This window comes from Oncorhynchus tshawytscha, linkage group LG06 (genome assembly GCF_018296145.1).
Source record: "Oncorhynchus tshawytscha isolate Ot180627B linkage group LG06, Otsh_v2.0, whole genome shotgun sequence".
In the NCBI taxonomy this organism is placed as follows: domain Eukaryota; kingdom Metazoa; phylum Chordata; class Actinopteri; order Salmoniformes; family Salmonidae; genus Oncorhynchus; species Oncorhynchus tshawytscha.
The window spans coordinates 45,064,703-45,077,912 of record NC_056434.1 but is presented as its reverse complement, the minus strand read 5'-3'; the positions used below and the strand labels follow the sequence as shown (position 1 = coordinate 45,077,912).

At 41.2% G+C, this 13,210-nt stretch overlaps 1 protein-coding gene across 16 annotated transcripts in view; it reads left to right on the top strand.

Annotated features, from left to right (window-relative positions):
• The first annotated feature begins 909 nt into the window (after positions 1-909).
• Positions 910-13,210, top strand: part of LOC112252607 (liprin-beta-2) — a 113,113-nt gene continuing 100,812 nt past the window's right edge. For 6 of the 16 annotated variants that reach the window (XR_006083621.1, XM_024423998.2, XM_024423997.2 and 3 more), the window contains exon 1: positions 910-1,072. The gene's annotated coding sequence lies outside the window, so the exon portion shown is untranslated. The remainder of the gene's footprint in view (positions 1,073-13,210) is intronic. The other 10 variants (XR_006083622.1, XM_024424003.2, XM_024424002.2 and 7 more) reach the window with 4 other exon arrangements.

Below are 13,210 nucleotides of genomic sequence, written 5' to 3'. Positions count from 1 at the left end.
GAGGTGGAAAAATTATTGTTATGATCAATAAGGACAAACCTCCTCGCATTGACAACTTAAATGGAAAGCTACTGAGGATGGTAGCTGACTCTCTGTCAATGAGTATTCCATATACAGTGTATTGCACTGCAGTGAATGGAGTGGGTGGAGTTAGGAATCACCAGTATTCTGTATTAAGCCCATAGCCCAGCACAAGAGACCCATTTAAGTTTTGCAGGCTCTATTGAGTAATTCCAAACACATATTTGTATTTTTTCAAATATAGTCTACCTACGCCATAGCTTTCAACATACCAGTATTTGTGTAAACTTTCAAAATAATCGCTGGTATAAATAATACAATATAAAAAATAAAATAGGTCAAATTATCGATGTATATTTTTTCAAAGATGGTTGCAATACTGTGAAAAACTGTTTTACCGCACTAGAGTGCAAAAATAATCGATATTCACAAAGTTTAGCATGTCTTTGCAGTGGGACTCCTATTTTATTTTAATTATCCGCGATTGTGCTTCCTATTCTGCTACTAGGAGAACAGAAATCCTGAAGTCACAGCTCTTCTCGCAGGCTCTTTGTACGTGGGAGCGTTGCGAACCGATGGTCTTGATTCTTTACCTGGTTACATGCACATTGGACAACACCGCAGCTTTTCGGCATGATTTGTTATTTCTGTATAACAAAAAATCTGCAACGAGGTTGGCTCTTACAATTGGTTACAATATGAAGGAATGTTGATTTCCCCCCAATTTTCGTGTGTGGTCAAGGGGATTTCCTTATTATTACATGATAATCGACTCGGAGTAAACCGTAGGCTAGAGCACGTGGACTGTGTAGTTTGATGGGATGGCACGCCCCTAGAATACCATGACAGATGATTGGTGGAGGGTCTTTACGATGAACGCACTAATGACACCCGGAGTGCACAGTCGGGCAAGGTGCGGAGCATCCCATCGGAAAAGACACCACTGTCCGTGTCAAGGACATTTTTAATCCAAAGTGGTCAAAATAGTATTTTCAAAGGGTGCAGGGGAATAATTCGCGTTGGAGAGCAAGTCTCCGAAGTCCAGCAAATAGTAAGTAATGCAAGAGACGCACTTGTTTTCATATCGTTTACATTTTCTATCCCATTCGCAGGTAGTCATAAACAGAAGTAGATCGATTCAAAGTCTACATATTGCCTAATGTACTTCGACTTTGCCAATAAACCATATTTTGCCAGTTATATACAGATTTTTTCAGTATATGTTCAATATACCTATTTACATACGGAACATACATGTAGATGTCCACCTGTGGATGAGCACTGGGTCACACAGACTACAGAATAAAACCTATCTGAACATGACACGTACCATAGCTTTCACCACTGTTTCTCAGCATTCCATAGGCTACTGTAGCATCGTATAGCACTTTGCATGTACTGTAGCGTTATTCAAATAAATACGTCGTTTTTTCCCCCTCACTTTGTTTAAAATGGTAATCTGCTGTTGCTACATATATTTTTGGACTTGTAAATTTATGATATGTACTCAATGATTATTTAAGAATAGAACTTATAAATGCCCCATGAGTTTAGTTCAACTGCCGTACCCCATCAGAACCCAAAATATAAGCTTGTTTTACTCCAATGTTTGTAAACAAATTAAACGTAACAAGCACTACATAGCCTCAAAACATGCTTGAAATGATAATGTTGATATCATGGATGGTCAGTCCTTGCGTCCATAGCTCTGTCTGTGCATTTGAGCGTGGTTACATGTCTTCAACCCCATTGCTCAGCGTTTTACCAAAATCAGAAGCAGGGAGCACACTTTGTTATTGTTTCAACCGGTGATTTCCACTTTAAGTTGCAGTTGCTTTTTGATGTTTAAGGTGTAAGAATTATGAGGAGCAAATACATTTGATCCACACAAAAGCAATTCCCCATGTACATTGGTTTGAGCGGTATGGCTTCTGTTGATGAAATGCAATTTTGTTGTTTTCCTTATGCTATATAGAAGCCTATGTTGCGTTAAATGATATTGCAGCCCCACTCACCAGAGTTTAATTGCAGACTATCCATTATGGAATACATGACAAGCAGCTAAATATCTCTTGCTGTGAATGAAATGGTCATTTCTGAATATCATGGCTGCAGCACACCCAGCTGTGTGTGCTTGTCATCAAACAACAAAGATGATTCATAGACCAGAAAATGCTTGAGTGTCTTGAATATGGACAAAGAGTTGGAGGGGACTTGCACTCAGGATACAATGTATTCTGTTGCCATGCTCATCTGAAGTGGCACAGGTGGCATAAATTTGACTAGAATTCACCTAAACACCAGTGGTTCTTTGGCCTCCTAAATAATGCACAATGTTGTTGGTATCACAGAGATTGCCTGTTACATTCTGTTGAAGATACCCTTGATTGATCAAGAACTAATTTGATGCATGTGAAACCATGGTCTGTCTTGGATTTTGTATTATCAATTTGGAATGAAATTGCAAATGAAGAAAAACTCATTCTTCCAACATACGAACAGTATGCAAAAGAGAGTTTGCACGTACAGTATAAGCGTATGTCCTGCACTAAGTCATAGAATGAGGAAGATGATACCTAAGGGCAATTCCATGGTAAACGGAGTGACACTGAGACACACAAAACATGTATGTCAAACAGAAACCAATGATTGCAAAGTTAAACGAATGATACAACTCTATGCACATGACTCCTTTTAATAATTTCCACTGAAAACTTCTTCTTTTTTTTAAAACAAAATTTAATCAAAGTTTGCTTGAAGAACAGTGCAGATGCAAAGTTTAGTAACAAAATTATGTTTTGTGCTGTTTGTGCCATCATTCTCTTACCAAACTTTGCATCTGCACTGTTCTTCAAATAAATGTGTTTTTTATTCAGTTACTGTGGAATTGCCCATAACCATAGCAGCAGATCAGGGCATTATATTCTGATGATCAAAGAGTGTGGTTAATACCAATGGGAGTAGTCCTCCTCCAACCTTAGGTTTGGATCATTATTATGTCAACTCACACAGCTATGGCTCTGTCAGTCATCTACAGGAGGTAATCTTTAGTCAGATAATCCGAGGGAATAACGTTTCTTTACTTCTTTCGTGTTGATTTAGCACCACATAATCAAGTTATTATATATTATTTTCATACTTCTAGCAGAGAAAAGCGGTTATTGCTGCTCTGTTTATGTCTCCTTTAAAGGTTAAACGGAACCTTTTTCTAACAAGTCAAATATCAAATTATTTCAGGGTAACAATTAAGTACCTCACTGTGATTGTTTTCAGTTAAAGAAACAAAAATAGATTCTTAGCAAAGGGACATTTCTCAGGCATGAATTTTGGACTGTCTGGGAGTGGTCTGAGTGGGGAGGGGAAAACTAAACGTTAGCCGTTATTGGCAGAGTGGTTTGGAAGTATTTTTTTATTATTATTGAATATTTAAAACATACACTATACTTGCAGTGAAGCCACTCAACAACTACATCACATTAGTCATCTAACAGACTTCCATCCGGAGCGACACACAGAAGGAACCAGGGTCAACGCCCTGCTCAAGGGCACGTCGACAGATCTCCCGCAAGGTAAAAAAAAAACGGGGACCCGAACCAGCGATCCATCATCCACCGGCCCAAGCTCCCAACCGCCAGGCCACTAGCCCTCCAAAGTCTTGAATCTTGCATTGTTTTATATATCAACTCATACACCCGGTACCAACTATTCTGCAATCTGTATGGCACAGCTGTCAACATTCTGGTCCTCAAATGAAACTTTATTTACTGGTATACCTATTTATGTTTTTTGTATTCCTTTGGTCCTTTATATTGGGCAGACAGACCAGTTCCCTACTTCCTCCCGCTTCCACCTGCCTCCTCCATGTTTGGGTAAATGGTTTAATCAATTGGTTGCAATCTTGGATTGAGCAGACCTTCCCATACAATTCAGATAACTTCATGAAAGACATCTCTACCATTCCAATTTACAGTATCATTTAAAAACAAAATACCCTTTTCAAACATCTTTCCCTTAAATACAGGTCTTTTATCAACCAGCACATTTGAGTTCAGCCATAATATTTGTTGTAATATTTGTTCTATCTTTTCATGGGGGTGAAATTGAAATTGTAGCCAGCTCCGCAATGCTTGTTTGAAAAAGGGAGATACTTTGAATTAATCGCAAATGAGACATGGCAATCTGCACAAAGGCAAAAAGGCCATTTTTAAACAATGGATGAGCTTTTCTTAGTCATCTACTTGAGAACCATCTAGGGTTCAAGTAAAACTCTTGAACAAGTGAAGCTTTTAGAGAGGTTTAGTGCTTTTAATAATCTCAAACCACCCAATTCATATTCATTATATAGATAGGCATGATTTATCTTGTCTGGTTTAGCTTCCCAGATTAAGTGAAATATGTTTTGCTTATATGATTTGAAAAACGAATCATCAGGAGTAGGCAGTAAGTGAGTGAGTAAACTGAGATATGACTAAGGAGTTAATCAGGGCAATTTTTTCCATAAATAGACAGGCATTTGCCTCTCCAAGGTTGCAGAATCTTAGGCTATTTTGTAAGTCACTTTGTTATTGGTCTATTAACTAATTTAGCACGTGGTGATGTCACCATGGAAGGCCACAACTCAATCCCACTAAAACAGGCAAAAATTTCACTGTATAATTTCAACCTAATCGTATGGTAATACATTGACTGCACCGGGCCTTTAAGGAATGCTCTACCAGAGTTCACTCAGTGAATAATACTCATGGACAGACCCCTGTGTTGGCTATGGATGGTGCTGGACACCTCTGTTTTGAGGTGGTGAAGATACCTAAGATAAAGACAAGCCTGTGATGGGGATTCGCTGTGTTATTATTAAAAAACTAACTTATCTTTTTTTAAACTCATATATCTGGAAAAAGTCAAGACAACATGTTGGTGATCCCACAGCTCCAGGGTGTAAATTTCCCTCAGTAATGAGTGTGTTGGGCGGCAGACTGCGGGGTTGTGCGCCGAGGATCATGTGCTCAGACAAAATGGATAAAGCACATTATTTGTCCTCAGCTCTGCTTTGTCCCGCTCCCCAGCCCATAGGAAACAGTATGCGATTGTATGCCTTTGAGATGACATTCCATCCCAGGACTCAGGCCGAATGCAACAGATATTGCGATTGTTTAGCGACTTCCCCCACAGGATGACTGGATTATTATTATTTTTTTTTTAAATAAGCAGGATTTTATGTTTGCATGGTATTTGGCACTGCTATGCCTGTATATGTTCTGTATAGGAAACAAATCAACATCCATGCTTTGTTGAAATGACTCATTTGGTAAATAAAATACATTTTTACCTAAGTTATTGATCCTGGCTTCCACCAGTGACATTCTTCAACCTGTGTGCTACCCCTTTAACTGTAATTAGAATTTAGGAGACATTGGTGAGCCACCTCCACCAGGCCATTAACTCTTTCCCTGCTTGACAAAAGGTTTATAGCTCCATGGGTCATTTCCATGTAAGAGGATGCCTAAGCAACCCATCCACATCGCTCTGGCAAAACTGACGTTTCTTCTCCATGATGAGTCTACGATTTCCTGAATGCCAACATTGATTGGTTAGATTTGTTAGAGATGATCCAATCGCTGATTAGGAGGCAGATTAAGACGGAATGTATATACCGATCGATAGAGCAGAGAGTTTCTATTGGTGTTGCATACTCTTTGAAAAATATCCAAAACGATGGAAAGTAAATAGGGTAATTTCCATCTAAAAGGACCCATCAGCACCAACATGTGAAGCTCATAGGGGCATGTCAAATCTGGTTTCAAATGAAAGTTAAAGAGTCTCTATTTTGGAGAAATTAAGGCATATATACATTTTTTACCTTTTTCTATACTGAATATAAGGAATAAGCAAATTATTTGATTCCTGGTCAAAGATATGGAGAAGGGGTCTTAGAAAACATCTACCAGAAAAAGTCTTAAAAGGAATAAAAAATACATCAAAACACAATTTTGTTCGACTAAAGACCCCTGCCAACTAATATCAATATATCAATATTATTATTATTATTATTTGCCTTGTGTAAGTTTAAGAAACATTGCCCTGTGCCTTTAAATTCCATTACCAAAAACCCACATACAGTGCATTCACAAAGTATTCAGACCCCCTGATTTTTTCCACTTTTTGTTAAGTTACAGCCTTATTCTAAAAAGTACTAAATTTGATTTTTTTTTCTCATCAATCTACACAAGTACCCCATAATGAAAAGCAAAAACAGGTTTTTCGATTTTTTTTTTGCAAATGTATAAAAAAACGTATATTACATTTACATAAGTATTCAGACCCTTTACTCAGTACTTTGTTGAAGCACCTTTGGCAGCTATTACAGCCTTGAGTCTTCTTGGGTATGACGCTACAATCTTTGCACACCTATATTTGGGGAGTTTCTCCCATTCTTCTCTGCAGATGCTCTCAAGCTCTGTCAGGTTGGATGGGGAGCGTCACTGCACAGCTATTTTCAGGTCTCTCCAGAGATGTTCGATCGGGTTCAAGTCCGGGCTCTGTTTGGGCCACTCAAGGACATTCAAGGACTTGTCCTGAAACCACTCCTGTGTTGCCTTGGTTGTGTGCTTAGGGTTGTTGTCCTGTTGGAAGGTTTGGAGCAGGTTTTCATCAAGGGATCTCTCTGTACTTTGCTCCGTTCATCTTTGCCTCGATCCTGACTAGTCTCCCAGTCCCTGCCACTGAAAAACATCCCCACAGCATGATGCTGCCACCAACATGCTTCAACGTAGGGATGGTGCCAGGTTTTCTCCAGGCGTGACACTTGCCATTCAGACCAAAGAGTTCAATCTTGGTTAAATCAGACTAGAGAATCTTGTTTCTCATGGTCCGATAGGCCTTTAGGCGCCTTTTGGCAAACTCCAAGCAGGCTGTCATGTGCCTTTTACTGAGGAGTGGCTTCCGTATGGTCACTTTACCATAAAGGCCTGATCAGTGGAGTGCTGCAGAGATGGTTGTCTTTCCTGGAAGGTTCTCCCATCTCCACAGAGGAACTCTGGAGCTCTATCAGAGTAACCTCCCAGACCACGACCCTATGGACAATTCCTTCGACCTCAAGGCTTGGTTTTTGCTCATGCACTGTCAACATGCACTGTCAACTGTGGGACCTTATACTGTAAACGGGTGTGTGCCTTTCGAAATCATGTCCAATCAATTGCATTTACCACAGGTGGACTCCAATGAAGTTGTAAAAACGTCTCAAGGTTGATCAATGGAAACAGGATGCACTTGAGCTCAATTTCAAGTCTCATAGCAAAGGTTCTGAATGCTTATGTAAATAAAGAATTTCTATTTTTATATTTTATACATTTGCTAACATCACTAAAATCCTGTTTTCGCTTCGTCATTATGGACTATTGTGTGTAGATTGATGAGGAAAAAAATGTAATACACTCCATTATAGAGTACGGCTCTAATGTAACAAAATTTGGAAAACGTTAAGGGGTCTGAATGCTTTCCGAATGCACTGTATCTTTAAGATATTTTCACATTGCTCTCCCTCATGAGGAGGGAGAATAATAAAAGTTCACAGAAGTAACATGTAAAAATATCTATTTTGTTTCTGAGTTATTTAGTGATTAAAACGCAAAATTCTGTTACGTAATTGGTAACAGAATTTCAGAAAAATCTGTAACGGAATTACTGCAATTGACTTCTATGGGAAATCATAGTAGTCACAAACCACATTTGGGTCACCTGCTATTGTCCTCCCTTCCACTGGCATTTAGTTACGTTCAACCCATAACTGTTTTATTTCTATTTCTGTTCTGTGGTGGTCAAAGTAAGTGTGAAAAAAGTCTGGACAACCCATCCCTCCCTCTCTCCTCTCTCTCCAGTTAATGTCACCTCTCCCGGCTCTTACTGACACCTCCCAATGAGCACCTTCTCTTTCCATTTACTGTAGCCAGCATCCTAACCCATTGAGCACCGACCGGCACAGGATGTTCAGGGATGTTGAAAAGTAGTTGAAATTTGGTCAGTCCGCCCTGTCCTTGATTTCACTGTCCACAGATGTCGTTTTTGGTCCGCTCCGGACCAGCCTTGATTTGTCCCAACAGAGATTTCCATGACATCTTTCAAAAGTGTAGAGAGCACAGTACAGTACAGTAGAGCACAGTAGAGTACAGTACAGTAACGTAAAAAAAGTTGAGCAGAGTTTAGTTCAGTGCAGTACATTCCTGTACTTTAATGTACAGTAGAGTAGAGTAGAGTTCAGTACAGTACACAGTAGAGCATACTAGGGTTGAGTACACTACAATGTACTGTATTATACTGTACTCTACTGTACTGTATTGTACTGAACTATGCTTTACTGTATTGTGCTGCACTATACTGTACTGTACTGAACTCTACTGTACTGTTCTGAACTCTACTGTCCTGTGCTGTGCTGTACTGTGATGTCCAAACTTGTGAAACATAGACGTCTGATTGTTTCAGATTTGGTCTGGTCCGGAACTACCATATTATTCCACAGTACACACTGGTGTGTGTCGAATAATACCCACATATGCAGAGGATATTGCATATGTCCACCTTTGTTTACTATTTAGGATACATCACCATGTAGAGAATTACCTTCATATCCACAACCATGCATTTCTGTGTAGTACAGATCAGGGACCCATGATGATATTCCGTTACAACAATTCCGTTACTGAGTGGTAATCCACGTCACTTACTGTAGTTCAATCACCCATTTTTTTCCCTCAAGATGTCATGTCATAGCTGACAACCCACTCTTTCTGCAGACATCGTTGAATCTTATTTAAGAGTTTTTAGAAAACGTGGTCACATAAATAAAATGAAGGGAGACTTTACCGAAATTCTGTTATCAACCTTTGCTTCTGCACAGTTCTTCCAGTAAATGTGTTTTTGTAAATTGTTCAAATTAGTCATTGTGCATAGAGTTGTATGGTTTGTTGAACTTTGATTTCAGTGTTGTTTCTTTTGGCATACAGTTTTAAGTAGAAAATCTGAGTCCGTTACCGTAGAATTGCTCCATGGTAAACAGGCAGCCCAGAGTCAGCCGGAAGCCAAATGGAGAGGTTGAAGTGAGCATTGTTTTAATCTGACAGAGTTATATGACCATCGCCTGTCAAGGCCAATCAAGCCAAAACCTTCAGCAGAGCAGGGAAGAGTTGAGTGGGGAGTTATTGGGGGAGGGAAAGGCTGTGGGACAGTTTGATGTTTTTTTTCATGCAGGTTGGTTGTTTTCCAGTTACAATTTGAGTTCCTGAGCTAATCAGGTATCCCAGTGTTCTCCAGGAATATTATCCCTAAAGCAATCACTGCCCCACTCCCAGCCCAGATCTTAGTGAAGCATGGGGTCCTGCCTGACGGATGAGCTGTAACAAAATGTGGATTTGAAAACACTGCACTAAGTTCTGTGTTTGACTTGGCCCATTTATCTATGTCAAGAATTTAGAGTCTCTCACACTATCTGATCCTTTCTCAGAGATTAAAGGATGCCACTAAACTGTAGCTACATTATTTTTACAGCCTGAACCATGGTGACACTACCATGTTGTAATATGTAAACCTACAGAACCTGATTATAGGATTGGTTGATTTCTAAAGAACAAAGTATGATGGATTTGGAGAGCCAACTGAGAAAAGAGAGAGGAAGGTCATGTTTTGGCCTGTGATGTGAGTCTGGCTAGACTTTCCAGAGTTGAGTTGAGTTGCCTCCTAGCCTTTCATCTGATGTTTTTGGCACGCTAGATTGCACCTGCTTGTGGGTGACATTTCTCCTCTCCTTCAACCTGCACTTCCCGCATCACAGCTGCCAGGTGAGCAGAACGATGAGTGGTCCAGTGAGCTGGCAAAAAGTCAACCCGGTCCAGGTCACCAGTCCTCACCCAACTCCAGAGCCCCAGTGAGGATGAGTAATAACAGCCTGCAGCTACTGTTATGGCTTCATACTTGTCTTTCATGATATACTTTTGGTGTAGACTTTTGTTTTGTGTTTGATTTCCCCATCCATACAGTTTGCATGCCATGCACATGCAGTATGAATTTGAAAGCAAAGTATCTCACTCCAACAATGGCCCCACATTGGATGTGCTGATTTCATCTGAGCTCATGTTGCTCTCTGGTTAAGACCCACTTTGCATAGTGTGTAATGTTATCCTGTCTTTTGAACTGGGTTTGTCCTGACTCGAGGGTTAAGATCTTGAATCCATGTAACTTTACTCTGTTATGTGCAACAGGAGTCATGTACTGTTTTTTTGTGGGGGGGTTTTATCCGTTGTTTTACCAGGAAGTTGACTGAGAACACGTTCTCATTTGCAGCAACAACCTGGGGAATTGTTACAGGGGAGAGGGATGAATGAGCCAATTGTAAACTGGTGATTATTAGGTGACCGTGATGGTTTGAGGGCCAGATTGGGAATTTAGCCAGGACACCGGGGTAAACACCTCTACTCTTACGATAAGTGCCATGGGATCTTTAATGACCTCAGATAGTCAGGACACCCGTTTAATGTCCCATCCGAAAGCACCCTACACAGGGTAGTGTCCCCAATCACTACCCTGGGGTATTGGGATATTTTTTTAGACCAGAGGAAAGAGTGCCTCCTCCTGGCCTCGAACACCACTTCCAGCAGCATATGGTCTCCCATCCAGGAACTGACCAGGACCAACCCTGCTTAGCTTCAGAAGCAAGCCAGCAGTGGTTTGCAGGGTGGTATGCTGCTGGAAAACGGTATATAGGAGTCTTGTCTATCAGCCATTTTGAATGAGCTGCTGTCTATTTTTTTTTTTTCCAATAAAGGTGCGATGCTATGGGTTGGGCCCTCTGCCAGCACTGCAACAATGACGCCTTGTCTATTATGCAAGAGATCACACAGGTGCTCAGTGCCACAGACACGAGTCGATTCCCACTACTGATTTGTTGACTACCTCTCAAGCGCCCAGCTGAAATGGAAGGCTGTTTAAACTAAAGGCCTGCAGGCAGCTAGACCCCTCCGACGAGTCATCTTGTCAACTACACATGAACACATGTAAGTGGGCAGAATGAGGCCCTGATAGGATGTTGGAGCTGTCAGCGGGCCTCTGGCTTTGGTGCTTATACACTGCTCAAAAAATAAAGGGAACACTAAAATAACACATCCTAGATCTGAATGAATGAAATATTTGTATTAAATACTTTTTTCTTTACATAGTTGAATGTGCTGACAACAAAATCACACAAAAATTATCAATGGAAATCAAATTTATAAACCCATGGAGGTCTGGATTTGGAGTGACACTCAAAATTAAAGTGGAAAACCACACTACAGGCTGATCCAACTTTAATGTAATGTCCTTAAAACAAGTCAAAATGAGGCTCAGTAGTGTGTGTGGCCTCCACGTGCCTGTATGACCTCCCTACAACGCCTGGGCATGCTCCTGATGAGGTGGCGGATGGTCTCCTGAGGGATCTCCTCCCAGACCTGGACTAAAGCATCCGCCAACTCCTGGACAGTCTGTGGATGGAGCGAGACATGATGTCCCAGATGTGCTCAATTGGATTCAGGTCTGGGGAACGGGCGGGCCAGTCCATAGCATCAATGCCTTCCTCTTGCATGAACTGCTGACACACTCCAGCCACATGAGGTCTAGCATTGTCTTGCATTAGGAGGAACCCAGGGCCAACCGCACCAGCATATGGTGTCACAAGGGGTCTGAGGATCTCATCTCGGTACCTAATGGCAGTCAGGCTACCTCTGGCGAGCTCATGGAGGGCTGTGCGGCCCCCCAAAGAAATGCCACCCCACACCATGACTGACCCACCGCCAAACCGGTCATGCTGGAGGATGTTGCAGGCAGCAGAACGTTCTCCACGGCGTCTCCAGACAGTCATGTCTGTCACATGTGCTCAGTGTGAACCTGCTTTCATATGTAAAGAGCACAGGGCGCCAGTGGCGAATTTGCCAATCTTGGTGTTCTCTGGCAAATGCCAAACGTCCTGCACGGTGTTGGGCTGTAAGCACAACCCCCACCTGTGGACGTCGGGCCCTCATACCCTCATGGAGTCTGTTTCTAACCATTTGAGCAGACACATGCACATTTGTGGCCTGCTGGAGGTCATTTTGCAGGGCTCTGGCAGTGCTCCTCCTGCTCCTCCTTGCACAAAGGTGGAGGTAGCGGTCCTGCTGCTGGGTTGTTGCCCTCCTACGGCCTCCTCCACATCTCCTGATGTACTGGCCTGTCTCCTGGTAGCGTCTCCATGCTCTGAACACTACGCTGACAGACACAGCAAACCTTCTTGGCACAGCTCGCATTGATGTGCCATCCTGGATGAGCTGCACTACCTAAGCCACTTGTGTGGGTTGTAGACTCTGTCTCATGCTACCACTAGAGTGAAAGCATCGCCAGCATTCAAAAGTGACCAAAACATCAGCCAGGAAGCATAGAAACTGAGAAGTGGTCTGTAGTCACCACCTGCAGAACCACTCCTTTATTGGGGGTGTCTTGCTAATTGCCTATAATTTCCACCTGTTGTCTATCCATTTGCACAACAGCATGTGAAATTTATTGTCAATCAGTGTTGCTTCCTAAGTGGACTGTTTGATTTCACAGAAGTGTGATTGACTTGGAGTTACATTGTGTTGTTTAAGTGTTCCCTTTATTTTTTTGAGCAGTGTATATTAAGCTGTGTTGGCAGAAGGTTGGCGAGAGAGATTTGAAACGCAAAGTTTTAAACGTATAAATATTTTATGTTTGAAAATAAAGAATGTTTAGTGTGATCATATTATTTTTTTATAGTGTCAACTTTTTCCACAGGCAATCAGGCATCATGTAATTGGTTCGAAAATGACTTGACAGAGAGGACACTGTTTTTTTCAGATGGAGTTAATTCAGGTTTCCTTGATATTAGGAAAGGCGTCCAACAAGGAACGATTTTAGGTCCTGTACTTTTTGCATGTTGTACAGCCCAACCAATAATTCTCATTATTAGCAAGTCAAAGAAGTGGTAGATCTGTTCTATGTGCGCTATTTCTATGCTTCTTGTTCTTAAGTTGTTTTTGTGTATTTTACTTTTTTTTGTACAGCAGCTTCAAACAGCTTAAAATACAATATTTTTGGTTATGGAAAATATATTTCACAGTGGTTTAGATGGTACAATGATTCTCTACACTATACTTGTTTGTTTTGTCTCATAAACTGA